General features: G+C 41.1%; 1 long non-coding RNA gene across 1 annotated transcript; it reads right to left on the reverse strand.

The window, feature by feature from the left end:
* Positions 1-2,421: 2,421 nt before the first annotated feature.
* LOC141516021 (uncharacterized) lies at positions 2,422-7,674 on the reverse strand. The gene is made up of 3 exons (XR_012476585.1): positions 7,520-7,674; positions 5,398-5,500; positions 2,422-3,817 (listed from the first exon to the last, which is right to left on the reverse strand). It is a non-coding gene; the product is annotated as an uncharacterized LOC141516021 (long non-coding RNA).
* Positions 7,675-8,194: the final 520 nt, after the last annotated feature.

Consider the following 8,194-nt stretch of genomic DNA (forward strand, 5'->3'; position numbering starts at 1 on the left):
AGTTCACTCATGCCAGGAATGAAATAGGTAAAGTCCTTTGTCTGCAACAGATGATTCCAAATGCCATCTCAAGATGCCATTAGTCAATGGCATCATCACAATGCCCAACAGCCCACAGGTATTATCAAAGAAGAATGGAGCATGTTAATGGGTATAGACTATTGGACTTGGGATTAAAGAACCAAATGGACCAGAGCAGCAAGCTGTGAATGGTCAAGATGCTTTGCGGTGTCTTTGGGCAATATTGGGGTCTCAGCATTGACTCCTACAAGATTCCTAATTAGACCAGGGAAGAAGTAGCAGGTGGGCAAATCTTCATGCAGTATGGGACATTTGAATTAAACTTTGAAGGAAGCCAGGGATTCTAAGATTGGTGGAGGTGAGGAGAGAGAAATTCTAGGAAATGGAAACAGGCACATGGAAGAAAATCCACCAGTATGTCTGTATTGTAGAGAGTTCCTATCTGCTGAGCACTGTATGAAGATCATCTGATTTGATACTCACCACAAACCTGGAAGGTAGGTGCCATTATTGTCCTCATTTTACAGATGAGGAAACTGAGGCAATCAATGTTAAGTGATTGGACCAGGGTCAGACAACCTAGTATGTGTAGGAGGCCAGATTTGAACTGAGAAGGAGGAATCTTCCTAGCTCCAGGACTGATCCCCTATCTACCACACCACCCAACTGCCCAAGTATCTGTGCATATGATGCTATAGTGGAGCTTGTAGTTGGAAGGGATTGCTGAGACCCTCTAATTCAGAGAAGCAAGCTAAATTTAAGCATATTTACCTGAGGCTAGACAGTTAATAAGTGACAGACATTAAAATCTAGATTCTCTTACTTCATATCTATGTCTATTTTCATCATTTCTTGAATGAATGGGATGAAGAGACTTGTCCAAGGTCATATGGGCTGAAAATAGCATGTCATGGAGCTGATGACTTCAGATTTCTCTAACCCTTTAAGGTTAATTTCCAGGGTCTCTTCATCCTAAAACAACACATGATGAATTTGAGTTTCCATTTCCCTCCTGTTGCTTTTCTCCAGCCTCTTCATCCTGTACCACCATTGCACTTCCCTTTTTCCTATTGTTATCCACAGCCCAGCATCCCCAATCACCCCCTGCCCCAAATCACATCTAGGATTCCAGCTTAGTCTCCTCTAACAACTCCCTACAACTCCATACTCATGGGAAAGTAGTAACTCTTTATTGTCTACATTTTACCTTTATTTCATCCTACAGACAAAATGCAGTTAACACAGAGGACTCATGGTAGCCTTTAAAAATCTGACACAGTTCTCCTTTCCATGCCAATGAGTTCTTCCAGGGACCTAGCTGGGTGTCCAGTCTTCCAATGTTACCCAAAGGGCTTGGTTTCCCCTCAGAAGGGAGACAAAGATTGTACTTATCACTTCAGCGACAGATAAATCCAATGTTTCTTTCCTTTAGGTCTGTTAGAAGACCTTGAAGTTACTCTAGGAGGGAAATGGATTTGGGACTTTCAAAGAGGCAGCCCTTTCCCTGTGGGATAATAATAATTAATAATAATAATAATAATAATAATAATAATGATAATAATAATGGTTGTCCTTCATTCTCAAAGAAGTCTGTGACAAGATGGTGTCACGACGAACACCTGAATTAGATTTGAATGGGGGGAGGGGGCTATGCTGAGTCACCGGCCTCACTTTCTTTTCTTGAGCCATCTGGGTCCAGTGGCCAGATATAAATCAGGATGACTGGAAATGACCCTGATGTGAGGCACTTGCCTTAACCGCAAGTTAGGGCTTGCCCAAGGTCTCAAAGCTAGTAAATGTCTGAAGCTGGATTCAACCTACCAACCTTCTGACTCCAAGGCCAGTGGTCTATCCACTGTGCCACCTGGTTGCCCTCATGGGATGGACCCCACTATAGTCCACCCCTGACCCCACAACTCAGAGCTGAGTGAGATGGTTCACTTATCTGTCATCACCAGCCAGTCTGCTCCCTTTACTTCCACCAGGAGCTAAGAAAATGTCAATTGTCACTGAAGGAGTTTCCAGAACACTATCTGAATTCATGAAAGACCATAAAGTCCTAAAGATGTCAATGTCTATATGAAGCAAACCTTGTTAGAAAAGGTCTCTGTAGGAGCACACCTTATACTTGCTGAGAAAGCCATGGCCAGTGGGCTGGCTGGCAGTCCTTTCTTGTTTATGAGCCACATTAAAACATTTAATGACTTCCTATGAGCTTTGTCTCCTCAGGTGAATGCCAGAGCTCATCGTTTTCTGGATAGTAACTGGCTTGGGATTAGGTAACCAAATTTATGGTGTCTCCTGTCAAAACCAGCAGATTTTCATTCAGAATGTACAGAAGTATTGTCTGAGAGCACCTTCGAAAGGATGACACTGTGTACATTGTTCATCTTCTGAAGGATTTATTCAGCACCCATTATTTGCAAGACACAAGGATCAAGAAAAAGATTTATTGATTTAATGTGGAAATAGAGCTCAGCTACCCTTCTCATTTTACAGGGGAAAGAAACCAAGGTGTAAGCTTGTACTAGGTTCCTTAGTAAGTAATAAAGCTAGGATTCAAACCTAGGTTCTCCAGCTCCTCTTTTAGTTTTCTTTCCCTTTGCCATCTGGCTTCTCTCTCCCCCTCTCTGTTGTCAGGGACTTTGCACTCTCCTGGGGGAGAGAAAACATGTAACAGAGAGAACATTATGAAGATGATTTGAGGGAGAGGGCACCATGGTGAAATGAGAGAATGATGATGATCTCTAGCAACAGAAGCCAACAATGCTGGGATAAAGGAAGTCCTCGTTGACTTTACAGAAGTAGTTTGCTTCCACTTTGTTCATTTGTGTCCAATTCTTCATGGCCCCATTGACCATACTGTCCACAAGACTTTCTTGGCAAAGATCCTGGAGTAGTTTGCCATTTCCTTCTTCATTGGATTAAGGCAAACAGAAGTTAATGGACTTACCCAGGGTCACACAACTATAAGTATTTGAGGTTCGATTTGAACTTAGTTCTTCCTGACTCTAGACCCAGGGTTCTATCTACTACACCACCTAGCTATGTGCTTTACTTTTACTGACTTTAAATGGCCACTCAGTTATTTGTAGTTGGTATCAGACACTCCATGTTTCATGTTTTGCAAAAATAGGTTTTTGTGGATCTGGAGAACTCCCACTTCCAACCCATCTCTGACTTAATAGGACAAATGCTAGTGACCCATAGCAAATTCAGAGGAGGGATTTAAACCCAGATCTTCTTGGCTCTAAGTCCAGTATGAGAGCCATCAGGCCATACCACCTGGGGACTGACTGAAGTATATCCAATGCAGCCAACTTGTCTTGAATTTCAGTTATAAAGCAATGGAAGGTTAAGTTGAATACAAAGTTTCTTCATCCTAAGGACTGCCCTCTCTCCACTGAGTCAATCTGCCTCCGTACTTCCCTTGGATAAAAATGATTACAAATACTAATACTAGAATATAATAACAAATACAATATTAGAATGTCTCAAAATATAATTTTCTCTACTAATTTATTGCTTTCTTAAGACTCTTCAGGTCCCCAGCTGCTTTGAAATACATCACTTTTGAATGAAAGCTCCCATAGAAAGGACTCTATTGCCCATCATCTCTTAGTTTTTCTGGATTCCTTGAAGTGTTAGTTCAAATTCCATCTTCTACAGGAGACTCCCCTGGCTTCAAGAGCCCTTTCTTCAGAGATCATCTTCCATCTACTCTTTATATAGGCTTAATTATGTATTATCTCTTCTATTGGAGCAGTGAGGTGGCTCATTGGATAGACTGTTGTACCTGGAATTGAGAAAACCCGAGTCTAAATCTGACTTCAGACTTATTAACTGTGTGACTCTGGGCAAGTCACTTAACCCTGTTTCCCTTAGTTTCCTCATCTGGAAAATGAGCTAGAAAAGGAAATGGCAAACCACTCCAGTATCTCTTCCAAGAAAACACCAAATGGGGTCACCAAGAATTAGACATGACTGAACAACACCTCCGTTAGAGTGTGAGCTTTTTTGAGGGCAGAAATTGTTTTTTACCTTTATTTGTACTTAACATAGTGTCTGTAGGGCTTGTAGTTTAAGGGCTTAATACGTGTTTTCTGTTTTTGATTGATTGATTGAATAAGTGAATGAAAAAGACCACGTCCAGTACTATATGCATACAGCATAAACTTGGATGAGTACCAATGATAATAGCAATAAGAATCTGGTATTTATAAGGAGCATTAAGGATTGCGAAGTTCCTTATATAAATTTGACACAACAACTGGTAGTTGCTATTTTTAATCCCACTTTATAGGTGAGAAAACTGAGATCAAAATGTTAAATGGTTTGCCTAAGAATACATAGGGAGGGTCAAAATCCAGGTTTTCCAAGACTCTTTTCACTAAGCCATGTTATCCCTTGCACTCATATCTATCACGAACCAAATAATATTTTCAAAGAGTCATGATCTCCTGGTTCCATTTTAAACAAGGTACTTTTGGATGTCTCATTAGACCTAGCCTCCTCATCTATAGTGTCATCTCAGAACGGAGCACAAACGGAGAAATTCAGTTGTCTGAGGTTTTTGTATATAAAGCAGTCCCCAATCCCCTAATAAAAGCCTCAACTAAACCTATGATTTTCTAAGTCAAAAGAGGGATGGAGAAGAGTAACAATTGCTCAATGCTGCTCCCTTCTCCAACCATGTCTCTTTTCCCCACTAGATTCCCAAATGTGCCAACTCCAAATTAAAAAAAATGCCAAATGGTTGATAGAATAGAGAGTCAATGAGAGGCAGTGGGGGGAAAAAGAAGGTTTTAGAGTCATTTACTTGAGAACTCTATCATCTGCTCTCTGGATGATGTTGGGTAAGTCACTCAATCTCTTGAGGTCTCATTTTCCTGTAAAATGGGTGCATTTTGTATTTTGTGCATGAGTCTGACAGAGGCATTTGTTCACTTTACCATTACGCTAATACCCAAGTATTTCTGACTCAGAGAAAGAGATGTCCAAAATGGCAGTGTTTGCTCATGCCCTTCAACATGTCTCTGCCCCAAGCAATCTTAGTTAACATTTATAGGAAACGGGAAGGAGAAAATCACAATATATAAAAATAGTTCTGGGTTAACATTCCAGAAGAATTCAGTAAGCAAGTCACCATCCCATTCCCTCTGAGACCACTCCCCTCAAGGAATCTATGGGACTCCTCCCAGAGCTGATATCTGAGAAGCCCTTCTATTTGGGAGCCAAGAAGGTGTCTTCCTTTGAAAGGACAAGAGGGCAATTTCCTTGGGTGGGTCCCTAGCTAATTCCTTCTGGGGACAGAGAAGAGGAAACTGCTTTTAGATGAGTATATCTTGATCATTTCAGCATAGGCTATGATCTTACCTAGACAAGTTTGAGTATTCTTCTTTCCAAGTTTTAATTACCATCCTTCAGCCATTTTCTTCTTCTTCTTTTTTTAATCTGTTCTATATTTGAACAAGGAGGTCTGGAAAAGATCCTTTATTAGGTTAGAGAAATAGTATTTCTTTATGTTTTCCAACCAAAGGTTTTCTTTTCTTTTAAAATATGCTTCCCCAGACGAGATGACCTTTATGTTACTCCTGGATAATAGGTCAATGATCCTATATCACTAGGGTAAGCAGATATTCATCTATGTGGCTATCTCTACAATCCCATGACTAGATATCCAGTTGGCCAGAAATAGATGGAAATGCATTGATGGAGATCTGAATTTCAGAGAGGGAAACAGATATATCTCAAATATACATGTAGGAGCATCCTGCCCAAGTGGGTTTAGAGGTCTTTTAAAGGACAACCACTCTGCAAATTGCCAGGGAGATGTGAGAAATCCTAGCTCAATCTGTGAGAAGAACTAACTCACCTAATGTGTTTACTTTAGATGTATGTGAATAGTGAGTATTGGTGCTAAGAATCCGAGAACTTCCTAGGATGCCCACTTTCTTCCACAGCTTCCCTTTTATGATAGAGGGCTTCTTTCATTGCCTTGCCTTTCTTTTTCTATGTCACTTTTTAGCCAATCAGGAGTCACATTAACCTATCCATCCACAAGTCACATAACTGATCTTCAGGGGTTCATGAAACCCACCTTGGAGGGAGGGTACATTTATATCCACAAAACACATCTGGACCAATCTTGTCTCAATCCATCTCATTTCACATTAATGCATATAAACGGTTCATCTAGAAAGCCAGTTTATTTTTGTCCCCTCCTGATTTTCACCCCTTCTTCCACCTGGTTGAAGGCAGGCTTAGAAATCCCCACCTCCAAACTCAAGTCCCTCAGAGAGAGTTTCCAGCTAGATAGAATCTCATCTCATATCTCTCAGCCTCACCCCCTGTTCCCTTCTCTCTTCACCACCCCCGCCACCCAACCTCCAGTCTTGTTTGAATTTCTCCTTAAGTATGAATTAGGTCTGTATATAAGAGGAACATTAGTCAAAGACCTTCTGGCTCCAAGACTGGCACTTTCCCCACTATCTAATGATGCTCCGTCCAGTCAAGTCCTCCTCTGATTCCTCATTGGGATGGGTAGTCAACCCCAGATTGACCCCAGATTCTCAGGTGGGTCTTACCAAACTGAAAAGGCTTTGGATAGCTGAGGGAGGGGAGAAAAACCATTCTTGGGAAGGTAAGTAGCCCATGGTCAAAGAGCATGGAATTATGGCTTTAGGGCTGGAAGAAAGATCAGAGATGTTTTAATCCAATCAAAGCAGCAAGGTAGTGTGCAGGAGTCAGAAAAAAAATCACTTTCCCCAAATTCAAATCCAGCCTTAGACACTTCCTAGCTGTGTGACCCTGGGCAAGCCACTTAACCCTATTTGCCTCAGTTTCCTCAACTGTAAAATGAGTTGGAGAAGAAATTGGCAAACCACTTCAGGATCTCTTCCAAGAAAACCCTAAATGGGGTCATCAAGAGTCAGACATGATTGAAGACCAATGGTTATAGATAGGTAGAGACAGACTATGGAAAACTACTGGTAGAATATAAGCCTCATGAATATAGGGACCAGTTTATTATCTAATGTCTAGCCCTTAACAAATATTTATTGAGTAAAAATGAACTGAGCACCCACTAAGCTATTTAGAAAGAGGTGTTACTTAAGGAGGAATTCTTCTGACCATAGTCAAGGGGTGTGCTGGTAAATATTTAACCACCGGCTCTTTCATTCTACTCCCCAAATGTTCACAAAACACGCTTCTAAGTTTAATCAGCATCCATAAATTTAAGTTAATATAAATCCAGCCCTGATTTGTAGCATTTGCTACAAATTTAACAAGCTGGTAAGGACACCCCTGACTACAGCTACTCAGGAGGACTCTCTGCTGAGGCTTGCTAAGACCTCCTCTTATCTAAATACTCTGTCTTTTCAAAGACCAACAGCATTCTGCTCACAAGGGGTCTTTCATACATGTTTGCTGCAACAGGGTCTAGGACACCCATTGGCACATGGAAATACTTCTTGCTTTGACATCCTATTCTAACCTTCAATGGTGCTTCACTGATCCTGAGGTCTGACTTGGGGTGAACTCCATGGGCCACATTCCTTGGGAGCCATTGGTTCTTTTCAAGAACAAAGAGTGAACTACAACAATGGACTAGAACAAGGTCACAAGCCTAGCAACAAAGGCATGCTATGGAGCTACAGCAGAGTAGCCTGTGGGAAGGGAGTAAACATTTATTAAGTGCCTACTATTTTACAGGCACTAAATTAAATACTTTACCAATATTATTTCATTTGAGCTTTATAACAAGTTTTGGAGGTATTTTCTGTCTTCATTTTGGACAGATAGAGATTAAGCAACTTTGAAGCAAATTTGAACTCAGGTCTTCTTGACTCCAGGTCTGTGACTCTTTCCTGTCCAACTTTATGACTCCATTTGCAGTTTTCTTGGCAAAGATACTAGAGTAGTTGACCATTTCCTTCTCCAGTTCATTTTACAGATGGAGAACTGAGGCAAACAGAACTTGTCTTTTCTTCTTTTCTTTTTTTAGTTTTTTTTGCAAGGCAATGGGGTTAAGTGGCTTGCCCAAGGCCACACAGCTAGGTAATTAAGTATCTGAGGTAGGATTTGAACTCAGGTACTCCTGACTCCAGGGCCAGTGCTCTATCCACTGCGCCACCTAGCTGCCCCAGAACTTGTCCAGAGTCATATTGCC

Source organism: Macrotis lagotis, chromosome 3 (genome assembly GCF_037893015.1).
Source record: "Macrotis lagotis isolate mMagLag1 chromosome 3, bilby.v1.9.chrom.fasta, whole genome shotgun sequence".
Classification (NCBI taxonomy): Eukaryota; Metazoa; Chordata; class Mammalia; order Peramelemorphia; family Peramelidae; genus Macrotis; species Macrotis lagotis.